This window comes from Mus pahari, chromosome 12 (genome assembly GCF_900095145.1).
Source record: "Mus pahari chromosome 12, PAHARI_EIJ_v1.1, whole genome shotgun sequence".
NCBI lineage: Eukaryota > Metazoa > Chordata > Mammalia > Rodentia > Muridae > Mus > Mus pahari.
The window spans coordinates 9,441,564-9,460,190 of NC_034601.1; the positions used below are offsets into that span (position 1 = coordinate 9,441,564).

Here is an 18,627-nt window from a genome sequence, read left to right on the forward strand (position 1 = left end):
AGCCAAGGGTTTAGAAGCCACAACTCAGCTGCAAGCATGAGTTTCTGGGAGCAGCATGCCTGCTTAACCATACCCTGACTAAGCATTGGGCTTGAACTGTGTCACTACTGGGAGTAACTCCATCTCTCTGAGCCTCCCCACCTCTCAAGTGGAACCCACAGCTTAGGATAGAAGCATCTCCAGGTCTCTCCTAGGGATCTACCAGGTGATTTTTAAATAAATTGTGAATAAAGTTATTAATTATGCTAGTAGGCATTTCTTTGCATGGTAAGTTTTTAGTTGTGGCAGCTGGCTTGTTTCCATTTAAGGTGGGAATATTTCACATGAATTTAAATTTCTTAAAAGTGAGGGGCTTTGGTTTTTCCTTTTTCTCACTTCAACCCCTACTTTTCTCTTTCCCTTTCTCTTTCTTTCTTTCTCTTCCTCCCTCCCTCCCTCCCTCCCTCCCTCCCTTCCTTCCTTTCTTTGACAGGGTCTCACTTCGTAGCTTTGGTTGGCCTGGACTTCACTATACAGACCCACAGAGATGACATCACCTCTGCCTCCCAAGTTCTGCCACTGCACCTGACTAAAGAGTGGGTTTCTTGGAAAGAAAACTATAAAACACTGTGGAGGCAGAGAGACAGAAACCAACAGGATGGTTTGTGGTATCCTAGGTCAACTTTTAAAATTCCTGTTTCCCACCTGGGCAGGTTGGTGTGGGGAAGCTGGAGGGCACAGCTGGCATTCATACTCACCGAAACTCCAACTGTGAACCTCCCCGTAAGGTAGAACCACTTCCGGCTCAGCATCCCCAGAGGCTGCTCCTCCCTGTCCTTGGTGGACAGAACCCGGTGCCTCCTCAGTTTTCTCTGGGAAATGGAGAGGTTCCAACCTCTAGGACAGGCCTAAGTACCCTCTAAGTACCCCCTGGTTAAGGAGCCATCACACCAGGTTTCATGGACAGGGCACCAGGATAGGCAGGGGCACTACTGCTCTTGGCCTTGAAGGGCAGCAGTCCAAAGGGCCACAGTATGCTAGGTTGAGTGCCAGCTCCTGGCCAATCCCCCCAGGGCAGTGCGGAGGGAACCAGCAGGCCCCAGCAAGGGGCCGGCTCTGGTTGCACTTTATGCTGTGTCATGGGCTGAGGGTGCCAGAGGGGGCTGGCTGGCCAGCTAGGGCAGGTACAGAGGCCAGCAGACAGCTGCCAGCTCCACTGCCAGAGCATACCCTGCCCCCACTCTACAAGTATGCCAGGATAGGGCTGGGCCCTAGGGGCATCCCTTACATCTCTTTCCACCCACACATTGGGGAGAACTTTTAGGACTTTTTTTTTTTTTTTTTTTTTTTTTGCTGTAGCCTAAATCGGCCTTGAACTTGCAGGAGCCTCTGTTTTCGACTCTGAGCTCGTAGCCTACAGCACCATGCCTTGCTACTGAAACTAGTTTTCGTGGCACTTTGTCCCTCAGTGGATCTGTCTTCCTCTGTGTGCACCTGTCTCTGCCTCTCTCCGGCCTCCCCTGCCCCCACTCCCTCTACACTGGTTTTTAAGGCAGGGTCTCTAACTGAACCTGGATGTGACTGATCACCTGAACTGCTGGCTAGCAGGCTTTCAGGCTTCTCCAGTCTTTACCTCCACAGGACAGGGGTTACAGGGATACATCCCCCACCAGACTGCCTTTTTACGGGTTCTGGAGGCGAGCACTTTACCAAGTAAGCTATCTCTCCAGCCCCAAGACACACTTTTAAGCCACGTGGACTTGAATTTTAGAGGTTGAAACTGGTTCTGAGTAGCCCCTCCTTCCCTAACCACTCCTAACCTCCCTCCCTCCGTCTCTCCCTCTCTTTCCTTGGAGAAATGTCTGCTGAGAGCCCAGTGTGCCAGGCACCGGGCTAAGTGTGGAGGTCGATACTGTGTGAGTCACAGCCCCTACTAAAGGTTTCTCGCTTTAAGGGGGGGACAAGGTGGACACAGAAGCAGAGGCATGGAGAGCCCGTGTGTGGGCAAACACTCTGTGCCGAACGCACAGTGTCCCCGGGCTCTCCCTAACATGGAAACATGGGCAGCAGCTGGTGTGGCTGGCACGCCTGTAATCCCAGAACTTAAAAGGCGGAAACAGGAGGATGGTCTTTGAGTTCAAGGCCAGTCTCCTCTAGCTAGCATGTTCCAGGCCAGCTGGGACACAGCAAGATCCTGTCTCAGACGGAACACACCCGGGAACGCACCCACCCGGGAACAACGAAAAAGGAAACAGACACATAGCGGACTGCTCTATATTCGAATTTGGACTCTTCCAGGGACAGGTTTCACAGTCTCTAGCAAGTGATGATGCTTTTTGTTCCTCGGTTTCCCTCTTTGTAAGTACTAGAAAGACAGCCACGGGGTGGCACTGAGAATGAGGCAAGAACGGGCAGTAAGGTGCCCCATGGGAGCCTTGGCTTACAGCACAGTGATATATGCAGATAAGCACTGGAAGTCAGAATCTTGCTACCCATCAGGCCCATGGCACTGGGGACATTACTGAAGTCTCTCTCCGTGACGGAAGCCTCACTAGTGGGCCTCAGCAACAGGAGGGTGAGATGTGGGACACACCTCTGAGGTCTGTGCTGGTGGCTTCTTTCCTGGCAGACAAACCATTGAAGCCTAGATCGGGCCGGTTCCCAAGGGCCTGGGTCCACACTCGGGTTGCTCTTGTAGTGTTGCTGTCTTGAACTTAATGATTTTGGAACCAGGGACCCCACATTTTCATTTTACAAGCTCTTCTGTCCTGCCTTATTCTGGCAGACTTCACTCTTCTACTATTGGTGGTTTTTCAGTTCATCCATCCAGCATTTGGTGGGTTTTGTTCTTGGTTTACTTTTTGAAACTGTCTTTAGATCAGGCTGTCCTAGAACTCATCAAGGCTGGACTTGAACTTCTGGTCCTCTTGCCTGGATCCCCTAACAGGGTACTGGGGTTATAGGCCATACTGTGGTGGGCCTTAAACTAGGGCCTCTCCATTCAAGCTAGGCAAGCATTCTGCCAACTCAGTTATAGCCCCAGCTCCCAATCTAGTGTTCTGTAATGGGGTTAAATCTCCCAGGAGAAAATCCCTTTAGGATTGGCTGCCCACATCTATGCCTGTCTGCCTCTCCGTCACAGACAGGGTGGCTGCTGAGGACAGGACAGAGTCCTTCTCCACCGAAGCTTGAGACACTAGCATGGAGTAATTAGAATCTCAGTGACTCATAGGCCATTCTTTTTCCTGACCTGAACCACCTAAGCACCTGACCCCTTCTAGGGAAGCAGTGTCAGGTTCTGGCAGCCTCGCTTGGCTCCTGGAAAGCTCTGTGACGTTGGAGACTCCGGTCTCCTTGTTGTGCCCCAAAGTTGCCTCAACACCAACACTGTTCAGGCTCTGTGGGGTTCAAAGACAGCACAGATTTAAAGGTCTATAGAGGGCTGGGTCCGTGAAGCCTCTTCAATGGGAAGAACTAAGTATGACTTAAACACACTCCGATTTCCATTCTGAGTGGATCTGAGACCCAGTGGGAGGCCAGGATTTCTGGACTGTAAAAGATGACCGTGTAAAGAACGAGTCAGTAGAGAATAACTCAGCTTCCCAGAGGCTGAGACAGGAGGATTGTGAGATCTGGGCTAGCCTGGACTATGGAAATCGGTGTGTGCCTGTAACCCCTGTACCCTGGAGAAGGATAAAGTGAGAATCTAATAGTTTTATTGAGTGATCCACTTAAAATGGTAACATTCACATTGAAAGTGTGGCAGTTGGCCTTGGGTGTATTCAGTGTCATGTCGTGTCAAATGAATGACTGACCCTCCCTGTCACCTGTCATTCTGCCCCCATCCTGATAGGCACCGCTCTACTTCCATGTAGTCTGTGGTCCTTTTATGTGGCACAGTGGTCTCAAAGTACAGCCATGTTGTAGTACCAGGATGGATTCCTTCTCTCCTCCCCATCTTCCATCTTTTCCTTGGTTTTTGTTTGTTTTGTTTTGTGTTTGTTTGCTTTTTTAAAGATAGGCTCTCTTGTAGCCAAGGCTAGCTTTGAATGCCTCATCCTCCTGCCTCTGCTTTCTGAGTTGCCAATGCTATCAGCTTGTAAAACACACACACACACACACACACACACACACACACACACACACCATACACACACACATCCCCAGCTCAAGACTTCACTCCCTTCTGTGCCTGAGTACTGTTCCGTTACAGGGATGTCTGCGCATTGCGTGTCCATTCACCATTGCGTAGACATAGGGGCTATTACCATTTGTTGCTATCATGAACAGTGCAGCTGTGAATGTTCCTGTGTGCTTTTGTGTCGTTGTACATCTTTATTCCTCTTGGGAATATTGGTAGGAGTGGAGCTGCTGGATCCTGAGACAATGCCACACTTTCCATTTTGAAGAACTTCCAGAGGTAGGTCCTATATTGCTTTTTTCTGGTTCTGTTTTCTATTAGTGAAAATGCTGTTTTGAGCACCAGGTACCCATGGCCCAGGTGCACCAGTGGCAGGCAGTCTTTAGCTTGTTTCCTCTGTCTCTCTCTCTCTCTCCTCTTGGCCAGTGTTTTCTTACTCTTTTTTTTTTTTTTTTAAATTTGCTATGCGTGTATGTATATGATGTGTCCATGGATGGCAGGAAAGATACAGAATTTCCCCAGAGCTAGAGTAAGCTGCCCAATGTGGGTACTGGGATTGTGATAGGGCAGTGAACACGCAATCACTGAGTGATCTCTCCAGCCTCTCTTTCATGTTTGTGAATGTGTGCACAGCGTACATGTGCAGTCCAAGGACAGCATTACATGTGGGTCTATCTGTGCCTGTCACATCTCCTTTGGAAGACTTCACTGGCCTGGAACTTGACCACACCAGGGCAGGCTAACCGGTCTGAGAGCTTTCAGAGGTCCACCCACATGTCTGCCTCCCATCTCATCATTGTGGGATTACAGGTGCACCACCATGCTCAGCTTCTTACAGAGGTTGTAGTATTTGAACTCAGGACATGATGTTTGTAAGGCATAATCTTTACTGACAGCCACCTCTCCATCTCTAACATTCTAACATTTTCTTTTGTCTCAGACTTTCAGTAGGTGGAATGTGGAGAGAGTCAGAAGAGCTGAACAGAATCTGGAGCCTGCTCCAGTGCAGCCTTGGCGGAGGGCGCCCTGGGTGAAGCTAAGTCAGCTGTGTAGCTCACAGGATTCAGGTTGAGACCAGTACTTTTTCAGCCAGGCGGAGGTGGCGCACACCTTTAATCCCAGCACTAGGGAGGCAGAGGCAGATGGATCTCTGAGATGGAGGCCAGCCTGGTCTACAGAGTGAGTTCCAGGACAGCCAGGGCTACACAGAGAAACCCTGTCTTAAAACAAAACAAAACAAAACAAAACAAAACAAAACAAAACAAAAAAGCCCAACAATAACAAAAAAGAGTTCCTTTTCCAAAAGTGGCATCCGAGTTGCAATAACAGAGCCAGCAAGAGCCCCTGTGTGTCTGCACAGCGTGTCAGCAGAACAAAAAGATGCAGCAGATGCAAGAATTTAAAACCTTGGATACCCAGGAGACACATAAGCAGGCCTCACCCCATCCCTGGAGTGGTTCCAAGGACAGTTGGGTGTCTCCTGGCCTGGAGGTCAAGATCCAAACCCATATCATTTGAATCTCCTAAAATAAGATGACCCCATCCAACCTGGAGACTATAAGCACTTAAAAAAAATCATTTGTCTGAGGCCTCTCCTAAGATCCACAGTTGTTTTATCTGGCCACAACATTTAGTTCTAGCTTCTGAGGGGGTTCAGATGTTCCTGAGGGTGGCAGGGCTGCAGCCTTAGGAACACAGGGAGCAGATGGCCATAGCTATGGCAGGTCTGGGGTGCCCACTAGAAGCAGGTAGCTGTGGTGGACATGGGCAGTCACGTGCAGACTACCTCAGAACAGAAGATCATGATCTTCCTCAAGGGCCAGCCTCTACCACCCCACCCTCCTCACTTTCCTCAGGAACACGGAAATGGGCACATTCCTTGGCCCAGGTACTTGTAGTGTAGACCCAAGAAGTGGAATTTCTTCATCAGAGGATCTGTGCATTTTTAAGTTCTGCCCTTCAGAACGGGTGTGTGACCCGCCATGATGGACAGAGAAGGGTCCCTGTTTCTGGCAGCCTTTCCCTCCTGCACAGATGCAATATTCTTATGAGGTAAGTAGACTTTAAGAGTGGGCCTGGGTGGCTGGGTGGTCATGGCTGCTAAGGGGATCCACGTGGCTTTCTGAGACCAGCCACTCTGCAGTCTTAGGAGTTTAGGTTATGTAAACAAAGGCAGAGTTGGAGGAAAGCCAGAAAATTATTCCAGTGAATGGCATTGTGCCAGCCAGTATTTATTTCTTTAGTGTGGTTAGGACTTAAATATGGTCAAAACATATTCTTCTTTTTAATTTTACACAAACAAATATGTTCCCAGGCTGACACCTCTGATGCCAAGTTTCTAGGGGAAACAAAATTCTACTACAAACCAGTTAAGCAGCAGAGAGCCAGTGAGGATGGGAGTACCACAAAGAGGAGGGTGGAGCATCACAGAGAGGAGGGTGGAGCACCACAGAGAAGAGGGTGGAGCACCACAGAGAGGAGGGTGGAGCACCACAGAGAGGAGGGTGGAGCACCACAGAGAGGAGGGTGGAGCACCACAGAGAGGAGGGTGGAGCACCGCAGAGAGGAGGGTGGCCCCACTCAGCCTGTGCTGCCCAGCACTGGCTCCCTGTCCACAAGACAGTGGGATATATCAAAGCCAAGGATGGAAAAGGCTTGGTTTTGCTCAAAGGAGTCCCTCTCAGTTTGATACCCTCCCCTCTGCTAGTGGAGATGGCAAAGACAATTCTAGAGCGAGGCTGAAGGGAACAGGCGCTCCATTCGCTTCTCTTCCTCTCAGGGTCACATTCTTATGACAGTCAGACACATTCAGATAGTTCCAAACAGAAGATTAAAGCGACATATTGTTTGGAGTGAGTGATTGAGTGGCCACCAGACCTGCAATGAAGTAAAGGTCTTGTAGCCTGCTGCTGTCACTACTCTGTAATGAAGAATATTTTCTACAAGTTTCTCTGGAATGGCTTGGAATTTCAATCTTTTTTTTTTTTTTTTTTTAAATTGTGTCAAACTGATGTTGGTTTTATGGAGGGCTTGTGTGCTGCCGGCCTTTTATATACACGATCTAATCCATCCAATTTCCTACTAAGATAATTTCTCATTAGCCTCTGTTTTACAGATGTGAAGGCAGACATACTAAGTGAGGGATTTTCTAGAAAGGGGCTATTCACAATGGTAGCTGCTAGCCACATGTGGTGATTTATGTCTAAAGTAGGTACAATTGACTACATTTAGCCAAGTGTGGTGCTGCATGCCCGTATCCAAACATCTGGGAAGCTGAGGTAAGAGGATCGAGAATTTAAAACAGCCTGGGCTACAGAGTGAGGGTCTCCTGGCATCAGTCCAGATGCTCAGGGCCCCTGAATGGGTTGGGGCTTCCACAGTGGGCTTGAAAATCTTGACCCCTGTGATAGGCAGAGAATGTTCTGGGGGTTAGCACAGGCCCAGAGATTCATGGCTAGTAATGAACAGGGCTGGCACATAGGTCAAACGGCTGAGCTGGACGTCTCTCCCTCCTCTGCTGTAAGACCATAGCAGAGGGTCTCATGTAGACCAGACTGGCAGCAAACACACTCTGTAATGTAGATTGACTTTGACCTTCTCTCTGTATGTGTGTTGACACATATGTGTGTGTGCATATACGCTGGTATGGGCATGCAGAGGCCTGAGAATGATGTCTGCTGTCCATCTTATGTACAGAGAGGAACCTCTCTCTCTTCTGGTCTGGCTGCGTGGCTTGCCCTGGGGATCCCCTGACTGGGCCTCCCAAGTACAGGTGCCCTGCCTGGCTTTTCCATGGGTTCTGGGAACCAAAACTTAGACCTTTGTGCTTTGCAGCAAACATCTTACAGACTGGACCATCTGTCGTCTCACCAGTCCCAACTTTGAGCTTCCGCGCCCCCACATCCTAAGTAGGATCTTAGGTAGGCACCCTCACAGTTCTGCTGTGTATCTCTGGGGATCAGATCCAGGCTTCACACATACTATGCTCTCCACTAACTGACACACACACACCCAGCCCTACACGGAATGCTCTCCTTTACGCTCCGTGTGCTCTGCTTTGCGATCCGTAACGAACCAGGGCGTTGAGACAAGGACCAGCAGCTGCTAGGATTCTGGAGCAGGGAAGCCAGGTGAATGACATGTGACATGACATGTGACGTGTGACACCACCCTTGGAAAGTAGTCCCACTGAAATAGAAATGACCTAAATCAAAAGGAGCTTCCAAACCTGAGTGCCACACCTTTATGGCGTCAAAAATAAGCAAAATCCAGACTCCAGTTAACCGTAAGATGGCACACGTTCTTCAGAAATATAAATGGGGAGCAGACTTGTATGTAGTTTGTGGGAGAAGGAGGCAGAATGGCTTGTTGTAACAGTTAAGCCCTTCTCTGGATCCTGATTTCATCCAGCTGTGAAGAAAGCACCCACGAGGCCCCAGGAACATTGAAGGGGAGCCATGGATTCTCTCAAACTAAAGCATCACTGTTCGTTTTAAACGGTAATGGGGGCAACGCTTTTTTTTTTTCTCCCTGTTTGAGTCTGGTGATTGTTTATACTTGCCTCTGTAATTCGCCTCAGGATAGTCTGGAGGGTGCGTCTGCACAGAACGAGACTATCCAATTCGTCCTGTTACCCCACTCATCTGTGCTTGCTTGAAGCTCTAACACTAGGAAGAGAAAGGGCTCAGTTGGTAAAGTGCTTGCTTGTGGCACAAGCATCAGGACCTGAGTTTGGATCCTCGGCACCTGTGGGAAAAAGCGTGTGCCTGTGACATCGCTGCTTGGGCTGAGGCGGCAGGGGGCTCTCTGGGGCTCACTGGCCATCCAATCTAGCTGAATCAGCAAATCTGTGTAAACTAAGGTAGCGGTCAAGGAAGACAACCAACAGGTAGGTACCTCTGGTCGCCACAAGCATACACATGCCACACACAAGAAAATGAAGTGTTCTTTTCCTGACCTCTCCAAGATATCAGATTTGTTCCTGAATTAGTCAGCGTTCTTTAGAGGAACAGAACTTATAGAATGAATATATATGCCATATATATATGAAATTCACTAGAGTGGCTAACAGGCTGTGGTCCAGCTAGTCCAACAATAACTGCCTACCAAGAAGTTCCAATGGTTGCTCAGTCCACAAGGCTGGGTGTCTCGGCTGGTCTTCAGTAGACTCTGGAATCCTGAAGAACTATGCCTGTGAAGGAATAAACTTGCCCATGAGAGCCAACAGGCAAAGAGCAATAAAGCTTCCTTCTTCCATGTCCTTTATATAAGCATGAAGCAGAAGATGTGGCCCAGATTAAAGGTGGATCTCCCCCCCCCCCCAAAGATCCACATTAGAAGTGAGTTCTCCCACTTCAAATGATTTATTTAAGAAAAAAAATTCCCTCACAGGTGTGCCCAGCCTTTTGGGTTTTAGTTCATTCCTGATGTAGTCAAGTTGACAACTCAGGGTTGCCATCACAGTTCCCCCACACCACTACTAGCTCTGCAGGATGAGCCTCAGGAGCAGGCTTAGGCTACATCTTCAAGTGTCCAGTCCCATCTCCATGGCAACTAGTAAGGACTAGCATTCAGAAGCCTACTTCCTACACGAGGGTCAGGCCAGGCTGCCAGCATCATGTCGGAATGTGATGTTGTTCCCTTTGGAGTCTCCCCTAGATGAATATTTTTCAGCCCCCGCCTACTTGCCACACCCTTCTCTCTCCGGACCTTCCTGCAGAGTCACCAAGGAAGGAGTTGAGTGGTCAGTTGGGAGAGAAGCGGCCCTGGTATTATGTGAGTTCCAATTCTGACCCCACTACTTAATGGCAGGGCCTTTCACCTCTTTGAGCCTCTTCTTCTTTTTTTTTTTTTTTTAAAGATTTATTTATTTATTATATGTAAGTTCACTGTAGCTGTCTTCAGACACTCCAGAAGAGGGCGTCGGATCTTGTTACAGATGGTTATGAGTCACCATGTGGTTGCTGGGATTTGAACTCTGGACCTTCGGAAGAGCAGTCGGGTGCTCTTACCCACTGAGCCATCTCACCAGCCCTTGAGCCTCTTGTGTAAAGTGAGTTTAAAGAGATCTGCTCACGGACTGGGGAGATGGCCCAGTGGATAAAGCACTTGCTCCACAAGCATGAAGACCTAAGTTTGAATCCCCGGAGCTCACATACAGCTGAAAACAGTAGAGCATGCAGCTGCAAATCCTAGCATTCCCCTAGAGGAAATGGGGGGCAGGGGGCTAGCTAGCCTGGTGCACCCAGAAGAAAACAAAAGAGCCCCTTTTCTCAAAAAAGGTGAAAGGTGAGGACTGACACACATGGTTGTCTAATCTCCACTTATAAGAGATGGCATTTGTGCACTTGTAAGCACACACACACACACACACACACAATCTTGATAACTCAATAGATCTGTACCAAGAGAACAGTGTCCATAAGGACCTCCTCTCCACCTGGTGGCGCTAGATTCAGGGATGAAGGTGTTCTTGATGGCCTTGGAAACACCCATGAAAACTCCAAGGCCAGGTTGTCCTCTCCCACCCATTTAGACAGGCAGACCTGGCCCCTTCGGAGTCAGCAGCGTGACTGACCTTGCCCTTCATTAGCTTGGCTCTCCCTGCCAAGCACACGGAACACCATCACTTGATGTTCTCATCTGGGGAGTAAGACCCAGGCTGGGGGAGATGCACCTGCTCAGGGTCACTCTGCTAGCCCATGGTTCCTCCCCTCTATGCCTGGTCACCTGTGTACCCATCAAGCAGGGAATTAGGGCTATCAAGAGGCCAAAGGTCTCCCTACATCGAATTTCACTTTTAAAATGAAAACAGTCCTCCCTAGAGTCCAACTGCTGGCCTGACACCACCGAGCAGCTCAGCAACACATCCAGTCCCGTTTCCTTGAGGAGAAGTTGTTCCTTGAAACAAGGGAAGCTGACTTTTTTTTTTTTTTTTTGAGACATGGTCTCATATACCCTAGGTTAGCTTCAGACTTGTTTTGTAGCTGAGGATAACTTGAATTTCTGATCCTCCAAATTACATTTTCAGAGTGCTATTGGGGCTAAAGATACATGCCGGCACCCCTAGGTTATGTGGTGCTGGAGACAGAATCCAGGCTTCACATATTAGCCAAGTGTGTCCTAATTCCTACATCTCCAGCCCTGACATGGTCTCATTCTAGTTCTTGTTAGTTTTGTTTTAGGTGGATTTGTTGTTGTTGTTTTTGTTTTTAATTGTGTGGGTGTGTTGCTAGGATTCATGTAGCCCAATCTGGCCTTGACATTGCTTCGTAGCCAAGGCTGGCTGGCCTTGAACTTGATCATGCATCTACCTCCCAAGTGCTGGATTATAAGCATGAGCCTACACCTGGGTAGAAGGTAGCTCCCTTGCATCCTGAGAAGTCATGTGCAAGAGGATGCGCATGCCTTCTCATCTTGGACTGCAAGGTGCTTTGGTCCTGGGAAATTCAGATACTAAACCAGAAAGGCCCAATTTAGCTATCAGTTGCTCTGCTTACATTTAATCCCACAGACGGGGACATGGCTAAAGGGGTGTATCTAAGAGACAAACTCTGGGGATGATCAACTGAGAACAATTTACAGGATCCCTTCAAATTTGAGGTTCCATATTTGTGACACCCATGGATCACCTGTGTGTCCCCTCCACTGCCTAGGGCCCTTCCTCATAGCCATTCTATCTGTTACTGTCCAATAACTGAACTCATTTCTCTAATCTAAAAATAGCAGCACCCTAACTCAGTGTATGAACCACAAAAGTTCTTGTTTTCCCATTATTTTAGGATAAACCAGAGACTTTGCAGGTCCGTGGCTTGGGCCAGGCTCCCTTGAGACTGTTTGGCTGGGATCCTATCCTTGCAACCATTTCCTTCCTTCCTTCCTTCCTTCCTTCCTTCCTTCCTTCCTTCCTTCCTTCCTTCCTTCCTTCCTTTCTTCCTTCCCTTCCTCCCTTCCTCNTTCCTTCCTTCCTTCCTTCCTTCCTTCCTTCCTTCCTTCCTTCCTTCCTTCCTTCCTTTCTTCCTTCCCTTCCTCCCTTCCTCATATCCTGGATTCCTAGCATCTTACCCATCCCTTCTAGTATCATTACAGTCCTAGTCAAAGACCCAGTGGTCTGCTCGCCCAGTTATCTACATCTTGGAGCTAGGGAGATGGCCCAGCTGATAAAGTGCTTACTGCTCAGGCATAAGGACCTAAATCCAACCCCTAGTGATGCATAAAGAGCTGGGCACCACCATGCCCCAGTGATAGGGGTGCAGAGACAGATAAATGGGGGGTTCCTGGCCAGCGAGCAAAGGCTATTCAGTAAGCCCCACGTCCCAAATTAAAAAACCCTGTCTCAAAAGTGAGGTGGAGACCCAAGCGTGGTGGGGCACACCTTTAACCCCAGCACTCAGGAGGCAGAGGCACCTGGATCCCTGTGAGTTCAAGGTTAGCCTGATTGACACAGTGAATTCCAGGACAGCCAGGGATGGTACGTAGAGGAACCCTGTCTTGAAAAACAAAACAATAACAACAACAATAAAGTGGATAGCTTCTGGAAGTTTGCTCTCGGACCTATACATATGCAAATGCATAATTGTGGTTGGCTAGCCTGCCAGTCCATGGGTCCACACTTCGGTAGCTAACGTGTGTCGGGCCAAGGGGCCATTGTTAATGGCTAGCTTGTCAGTCCAAGCCTGCGTCTTTGAAACTCACTTCTACTTTACAGCTCCTGGCTGGTGACGTGGTTGACGCTCTATAGCTACCAGATGGTCCCACCAATACCACCATCGCTGCTCCATCCAAATCAAGTCCTCCATACCCACCAGGTTGCTGGTCCTCTTTTCTGCCTGATGTCATCTTGGGGCACAACTGGGACACCTTGATGTCACAAGGTGGAAGATGAAGAGGCATCGTCTAACACGTGGAAGAAAAGGTGATGCTGGGGTCCAGTTTTTCTCGAGTGGTTGTGCATTTCTATCGGCTCCTCTTAACCCTGTTCATTTCCCTACTCCAGCATTCACTCGCTGTTCCAGGGACCCATGAACCTCGGAGTTGAAGTCAAGATAGCTCTCTGGCTCTGGATTCAGTAATGAATGCACCCGCCAAGGTAATAATAAACTCACAGTCTCATTACTTGCCTGCTCGCTAATTCCCTTCTTGTTTCTCTGCCCCTTTCCTCAAATGGATTGCTGAGTTCTTCCAGATTGCTAGTTGCTAAGTTCCAGGTTCTGAAGCCCGGCTGCCCATTGGTGGAGAGTTCCTGGGCTGTTCCAATCAGGAGGCTGCAGCGAAAGGCATTCACTCCAGGAGTTGGGATTTTCTAGCTGTTGATGTCCTGCAAAGGTCTTTGACTAGCACTACAGGATTGGCTGTACTCTTGAACTGACTGGGGAGGGTCACAGGTTCTAGAATGTTCCCCCAGGAAGATGAGGTGCCGTGGATGGACAATGTGACTTCCCACCCTGGGGCAGCAGAGATGCCCTCAAGACACCCCAGGATTAAACTGCAATGTCCACCTCACAGCTTGGTTAGTGATGACAGCAGGAAGTTCAGGAAACTGAATGACACTAAGCTAAGGGTGCTGGCAATGAGGACCTTCTTTGCAAAGGACCTCTGAACTCCTAAGCATCCCCTAATCCTTGAGCAGCTGGGACAATATGGGCTGCCACAGGTGGCTATAGAGGACTATAAAATATGTGAATGGAATAGCATTTACCTCAGCTCAGCTTCACCAGGAACGCTGCCCTGGAGGTATAGCTGTAGACTTTAGCTTCCTTCCTTCAGAAAGAAGGAAGCCGTGTGACCCAGACCTGGTTCTGAGACAGTCACACGACTCAGATGAATCGATCAGAATTTTCTCTGATACTTTCCTGCCAGAACTATAGGAAAAGACCTCATACACTTCACTGCTTGTGAACACGTGTGGAAGATGTTTGAAAAAAAAAAAAAGGAAATTCTCAAAAGATACAGAGCCCCAGAGCTCCAGCTTGGGTTAAACCAGATCCATGTCCCACATCTAATAGAAAACACCAAGCTTGGTGTGTGCGTGCATACGTGTGCGTGTGCGTGTATGTGTGTGTGTGTGTGTGTGTGTGTGTGTGTGTCTAAGAAGCAGGAACATATATAGATTCACTGCATGGTACCCACCTATGTGTCAGGTGATTTGCATACAGTCCCATATAGGGCCCTTAAGATCAATCTAGTAATCTAGTATGTTACATTATTGCGGGCTGGGAACTGAGACTCCAAGGGGTACAGGAGCCTTGCCCAGAGGACATTGTCACAGTACGCTCAAGGATTCCAGTCTGTGCTATCTAAAGCTTAACCAACTCAACTTGTCTGAAATGGTCTCTGCCAAACTGATAACCCTCAAGCCTGCCATCTTTCCGACTAGCCGACTCATTAGAAGCCAGGTCCCGTCAGATCTCTTCCTGCCCCTCTGCACCCCCACATCTGAGCCTCACTGAGCTGGCCCATCACCATCCCCCTGTCCACCCTTTCTGTGCAGTTCTGTGGCAAAGTGCTTTCTCCTGCCCTCTCCCCATGCTGCCTTGGCTGCTGTGATTTCTCTCTTGGCCTTCTAGAACTATCTCCCTCTTGTTTGCCCTTCCTCCGTGTCTATACCTTCCTCCTCTCCAGCCTATCTCTCCACAGCGCCCACAAGGATTGTCTCAAATGCCAACCCGGGTGGTGGGGATGTCATGTCATGATGTAATGTCATATGCTCACCTTTGGGAACCTCCTGAGTATTGGTCAGTCCAGGCTAGGGACACAGCTCTTAGACTTTGAGCTGGACAACCAGGAGGACAGGAGGACCTAGTTTCCCGCCTCCATCATCCCATCATTTACGCAAATGCTATTTAGTTGCCGTCTAGACGCAGGATGCTCTCTGCCCTGTTAAATGCAGTGTGAGAGCCAGGCGTGGTGGTGCACGCCTTTAATCCTAGCGCTAGGGAGGCAGAGGCAGAGGCAGGTGGATTTCTGAGTTCGAGGCCAGCCTGGTCTACAAAGTGAGTTCCAGGACAGCCAGGGCTACACAGAGAAACCCTGTCTCGAAAAACNAAAAAAAAAAAAAAAAAAAAAAAAAAATGCAGTGTGAGAAGCTGAGCATCTCCCCTTCCTGTGAGCATCTCCCCTTCCAGAGTTAGGAGCCAAATGAAAATTTCTTTTTGAGTTACCTGACCTTGCGTACTTTGTTATAACAGGAACGAGACTGTGGCGGGATACTGGTGTAAGTGCTGGCAGGCAGGGTACTGGCAGGCAGGGTACTCACCTGCAGATGGAGGGAAGACATGGAGGACAAGACCTGGAGACACTGTTATACTTGGTCCAGGGTCCTACTAGGTAAGCAAGTGTGCCCTAAAAGCAGAGTTTATGGGAACCAAGCCGGTGCATCCCTTGGGATCCACAGTTCCGTGCCCTGTATGAATCCTGTAGGTCTGCCCACCTTCAAATCCTATGGCTGCCTTTCCTGATCCCGGGAGAGCATTGTTCACTCCTGGGATAAACCCCCATAGCTTTGCATTTGTGCCTGTGATTTTCTCCTATTAGCATCTGCTTTGGCTTTGCCTTCCATGCTGGGTTAAACTGTGTTCTGTAGGCATAACATGCAACCAAAGGTCAGCATATGACCTCATTAGAAATAGCATCTTTTTTAAAAAAATTGAAAATATCGTATCTACTGTGTATGGGTATTTTGCCTGAATGGACAGATGTGCACCGTTCTACAAAACAGATGTTGTAAGACCTCGTTTGCTGGAATCAAAGATGCAGAGGGGCCAAGGTGTGGGCTCCAGCCCTCACACCAGTGTGACAGGTTCAACAAGCCTAGAGTAAGCCTTTCCCTTTGCTTACAATAAGGTGGAGTCTATTTCTCTGCTCCTCTCAATCTAGGCTGTTCTCTTAACATTCTCTCAATGTTTCTACTAACAGAGTGTTCTAGAAGCTTCTGCTCTGATGACTGCTGGGTAAGGATGCTGGTCTTACCTACTAAAAAATGCAAGGCCTTGTGAAGAACTGAGATAATTTAGTCAATAACTGATGTCAACTGTCCCTCCACACTGCTAAAGAAGGTCACTTCCAACAACCATAGTCATTAGCAATAGGTGCATTCAGTTGAAGGTCAGTGCCCAAAGCCATTCACACTAGGCTGTTTTAAGTGTAGTCTGGGAACGTCAGCAAAACCCAACAAATATATTAAAGGCTAAGCCAGATTTCCAACCCAGGTCTCCCACTATTAGAATCTGAATCCCTCAAGAACAGAGTCTGCATCCTCAGAGCTCAAGTAGGGAACCTCCCGGAAACATATACCAGCAAACGCCACAAAACTGAGTGGGCTGTCTGTGTGAAGAGAGGGGCTAGCCTAGCCTAGATCTCTAGGGCACTGACTTACGTTTATTTTAGATTTACTGTAGAAGCAACAACTTCTGCACAGAGGTGAGAGATGCAGTAATCCTCTCTGTGCCCATGAACCTTAAAATTGGGGGGAGAAAGTAGCGAAAAGTAAGCCACTAGCTCGGCTCCGCCTGCTGTCCACCCCATTCCTCTGCTCCAGTATCCCCACCGTCGTCTAAGCCACCACCTTCTCTTTCAGACTAAGCCAATGGCCTCTCCGCTCCTCAGTCACACTCCTCCTCTGACCCTGCTCCAGATGGCTCATCCTGTCAGACTTAACACTGAATGGCTGCTGAGCTGTATGAGCTGTGTGCAGGTAAGCGGGGCAAATGCCTTTCCTGTGCTTGATAGGACACGGTCTCTCGAGACTGTGGAATTACCTTGAGAGGTGAGCATGTGTAGGAAAAAAATCCAATCCAGGATTTCTACCCCACATTTGACCATTTAGTTCCTGGATAAAAGACACACACATACAACTTTTTATTTTTTAAGATATATATATATATATACACTGCAGCTATACAGATGGTTGTGAGCCTTCATGTGGTTGTTGGGAATTGAATTTTAAAATCTCTGCTCTCTCTGGTTGGCCCCACTCCCTCCAGTCAACCCTGCTCATTCCCCACTTGCTCAGACCCAAAGATTTATTTATTATTATACATAAGTACACTGTAGCTGTCTTCAGATGTGCCAGAAGAGGGTGTCAGATCTCATTACAGATGGTTGTGAGCCACCATGTAGTTGCTGGGATTTGAACTCAAGACCTTCGGAAAAGCAGTCAGTGCTCTTACCTGCTGAGATATCTCACCACAACCCACAACCTTTATATTTACAATAAGCCTTAAACAGCACAAAAGCCAGGCAGATATCTACCCTCTATGCTTAGAACCTACTTTTCTATCGATAACCTGAAGTTGTTATTATGTTTTGTCTGGGCTGCTCTTAACTCCAATTGGCTAGCCCTTAGGGCCATACTTTCTTGACTCCTAACTCATGGCATCTTCATCTTCCTCCTCCTCCTCCTCCTCCTCTCTTCCTCCTCTTCTTCCTCCTCCTCCCTCCCCCTCTTTTTCTTCCTCCCCCTCCTCCTCTTCCTCTTCCTCCTCTCCCTCTTCCTCTTCCTCCTCCTCCTCTTCTTCTTCCTTCTCTTCCTTCTCCTCCCCCTCTTCCTCCTCTCCCTCTTCCTCTTCCTCCTCCTCCTGCTCCTCCTCCTCCTCCTCCTCCTCCTCATTCTCTTCTGACCCCCAGGCCCAGGAATCTTAAACCCCACCTATGTCTTTTCTATTCAGCTATTGGCTTTTGGCATCTTTATTACCAATCAGAAATAACTTGGGGGAGAGTCATTTGGGTCTATGTTCAGACTCCAGGTTTTGGGGGCCCACACTCCAGGTCTTGATGGCCCATACTTAGCATTACAATAGAGAGCAAGACCAAACTTTAACAAGCATGCACATAGCCTCGGGCCATGGGTTGAGGAATCAAGAAGCTCTCTTCTGGACCATATGCTGGCCTTACAAATCATGGGTCAATTTAAACTCTTTTTCTCTTTCCATACTCAATCTTAGGTGATAGCCATAGAAAGATGACTAAGACAGACTCCACCTAGGAACCAGAATAACCTCTTTTATGGAAAACTAGACTTTATCACTCCTGTTTCTACCCACAAAAACCTCCATTATGAGTCTAGTAACATCTGAGCTCTCTCTCACCTAGGCAGGTGTCTGCATGGCCCCACTCTTGCCACATCACCAACCCTTTGTCACTCTCTCACAACCACTCTGTCCCTGCACAGATACATGATCTGCTCCTCTCACACATCAGCTCTTTCCTGATGCTGGGCCTTTGCATATGTTCTTCTGCCTTTCCTTCTCTTCCTGCAGGATTGAAACCTTCTGGCCCTGTACATCTCAATCTCAAAGGCCAACGTCCTGGTCATTTGTTTGTGTGACAGCTTTTGCCCCGTCCTGCAGAATTTACCATAGGCAGTCTCTACATGTGCTCAAGGCCCAGTGGGCATTCACTATTTGTTTATGAAGGACGACTTTGGTGACAAGTTCCTTATTTGCACATATGGTTTTGAGATGTTTGTAACCATTCTCCACCCCAGCCGGGTTCCCATGTGACCATCTGGA

General features: G+C 48.5%; 1 long non-coding RNA gene across 1 annotated transcript; it reads left to right on the forward strand.

Annotated features, from left to right (window-relative positions):
• The first annotated feature begins 12,864 nt into the window (after positions 1–12,864).
• Positions 12,865–15,380, forward strand: LOC115065079. The gene is made up of 3 exons (XR_003844872.1): positions 12,865–13,034; positions 13,116–13,208; positions 15,307–15,380. It is a non-coding gene; the product is annotated as an uncharacterized LOC115065079 (long non-coding RNA).
• Positions 15,381–18,627: the final 3,247 nt, after the last annotated feature.